At 41.0% G+C, this 2,743-nt stretch overlaps 1 pseudogene; it reads left to right on the top strand.

Annotated features, from left to right (window-relative positions):
* Positions 1 to 1,552: 1,552 nt before the first annotated feature.
* On the top strand, positions 1,553 to 2,142 carry LOC136141494 (synaptobrevin homolog YKT6 pseudogene; annotated as a pseudogene).
* The last annotated feature ends 601 nt before the right edge of the window (positions 2,143 to 2,743 follow it).

Here is a 2,743-nt window from a genome sequence, read left to right as displayed (position 1 = left end):
CTTTCTTCCTTCTTTGTGCCTCTGTGTGCATAACATTTGGATTCCCTTCATATTTACTTTTCTGTATACTTTAAAATTATTTTCTTAGTGGTTACCCTGGAAATTACAGTTTATTAGTTTATATTAAACTAATATCTGAGTTCCAGTTGATACTCACTTAACTTTAATAGCATATAACAATTGCTCCTATACTGTCCCCCTTTGTATTGTTATTGTCAAAAATTACTTCCTTATACATTTTGCACTCAGTAACACAATTACTGTTTTACACATTTGTCTCTTAAGTTGCATAGGAAAAAATGAGTTAAAAATCGAAAATACAATAATACTGGCTTTTAGGTATGCCTATGTAGTTACATTACCACTGTTCTTTATTTGTTCCCACGGCTTTGAGGTACTGCTGTTATCCTTTCATTTCAGTCTAAAGAACTCCATTTAATATTTCACGTAGGATAAGTGAGTCAGCATGAACTCCTTCAGTTTTTGTTTATGCAGGCATCTCTAAATTTCACAATCAGTTTTAAGTCATACTTTCCCTGCTAATGAATTCCTGGTAGTTTTTTTATTTTAACCTTTCAAACTTTAAATATATCATCAGACTCCTTCCTGGCCTCCAGTTTCTGATGAGTAATAGGCTGTTAATCTTATTGAGGATCCCTGTACATGAGAAGTTGTTTCTGTTTGCTACCTTCCCCATTCTCTTTTTGTCTTTTAACAGTTGGTTATGTGTGTTGCCCAGGCTCTCTATGTGTTTATCCACTTGAAATTTGTTGAGTTTCCTACATTTGTAGTTTTTAAATAAATTTATGGTTTTCAGCTCTTATTTCCTCAAATATTCTTTCTGCTCATTCTCCTTTCCTTCTGTGACCCCTATTATATGTATACTGGTATTCTTTTTTTTTTTTAAACAAATGTTTATCGAGTTCTCATTTTGTGCCCACATTGTTTAACTAAGAATCACCATGTGCATCTTCTTTCATTTTTTTATTTTTTGGCCGTGCCACACAGCATTCGGGGATCTAGTTCCCTGATCAGGGCTCGAACCTGTGTCCCCTGTATTGGAAGTGCGGAGTCTTAACCACTGGACCACCAGGGAAGTCCCCTATACTAGTATTCTTGAGAGTGCCCCAAAGGTTTCTTAGTCTCTGTTCATTGTTCTTCTTTTTTCTACCTTTCATCTGCTCAGAGTGGATAATTCCAAGTAATGTATGTTTAAGTTCACTGACTCTTTATTCTGATGGTCAATCTGCTGTCAAAACCCTGTAATAAATTTTCAATCTCAGCTATAGTAGTTTTGGGCTCCAGAATTTCTTTTTCTTCTCTTTTCTATAATTTCTGTCTCATTATTGATATTTTCTATTTGTTGAAACACTTCTCCCACTTTGCTTTAGTTCTTTGTCCATGGTTTCCTGTGGCTCTCGGAGTATGTTTAAAACAGTTGAGGTAAAATCTTTACTTAGGAGCTGGCGGTGGTCTCGAGGGGCGGCGCCGCACTGCTCCCTGCGAGCTGGTCCCATGGCCAGGTGGGTAGCCAGCCTGAGGGTGCGGCACCATGAAGCCGTACAGCCTCAGCGTCCTGTACAAAGGCTATGCCAAGGTAGTGCTGCTCAAAGCCGCGTACGACGTGTCCTCCTTCAGCTTCTTCCAGAGGTCCAGCGTTCAGGAATTCATGACCTTCCCAAGTCAACTGACTGTGGAGCGCTCCTCGAAAGGCAGCAAAGCTTCTATCAAAGAATATCTGTGCCATGTCTACGTGAGAAATGACAGTCTGGCGGGAATAGTCATTGCTGACAGTGAATACTCATCCCAGGTGGTGTTTACCTTGCTGGAGAAAGTACTAGATGAATTCTCCAAGCAGGTCGACAGGATAGACTGGCCAGCTGGATCCCTGGTACCATCCAGTACGCAGGCCTGGATGGTCACCTCAGTAGATACCAGAACACCTGAGAAGCTGACCCCATGACTAAAGTGCAGGCTGAACTAGATGAGACCAAACTCATCCTGCACAACACCATGGAGTCTTTGTTAGAGCGAGGCAGAAAGCTAGATGACCTGGTGTCCAAGTCCGAGGTGCTGGGAATACAGTCTAAAGCCTTCTATAAAACGGCCTGGAAGCAAAATTCATGCTGTGCAATCATGTGACAGCAGCTGGCAGAGGCCCCTGCGCTGGAATGTCACCATCATTCACATCACAACTGCAGCCACCAGGGAGCAGAGCCGCTGTGGAACGACCCGAGTGGGACAGTCTCAACTTTGGCTTTGGAGCTCATGGGAGGAACTGAAGGGTGGAAGGGACCTGGGGGTGGGGAGGGAACGTTCAGATTCACATATCTAGTAATTTGAGGTCTCCTAAAAGTGTATTTTGGGGCCGAATGAAACCATAAAGCTCAGTGACTCCCGTAAAAAAAAAAAAAAAAAAAAAAAAAAAACCTCTTTACTTAGTATGCAATGTCTGTTCTTCCTCGGAAATACCATCGTTAATGCAGTAATCATGGTTAAGCTGCCCAATCTGGAGAAATCCTTAGACATCTGTACTGAAGTTGGCCTGCACAAAAGCAGCCACTATGGCATCTTTTTTTTAACAGTAAAAAGTGTGAAAACCCTTGTGTTTTCATTAAGAGAATAGTCCAATGAGGAAATAAAAGAGAAAGTCATCTCTATATTTACTAACATGAAAATAACTCCAACACATATGGCATGTAAATATTTAAATTTGCAGAATGGGGGGGAGGGATAAATTGGG

This window comes from Phocoena phocoena, chromosome 20 (genome assembly GCF_963924675.1).
Source record: "Phocoena phocoena chromosome 20, mPhoPho1.1, whole genome shotgun sequence".
Lineage (NCBI taxonomy): Eukaryota > Metazoa > Chordata > Mammalia > Artiodactyla > Phocoenidae > Phocoena > Phocoena phocoena.
The sequence above is the reverse complement of the archived record's forward strand: the minus strand, read 5'-3'. Positions and strand labels throughout refer to the sequence as shown.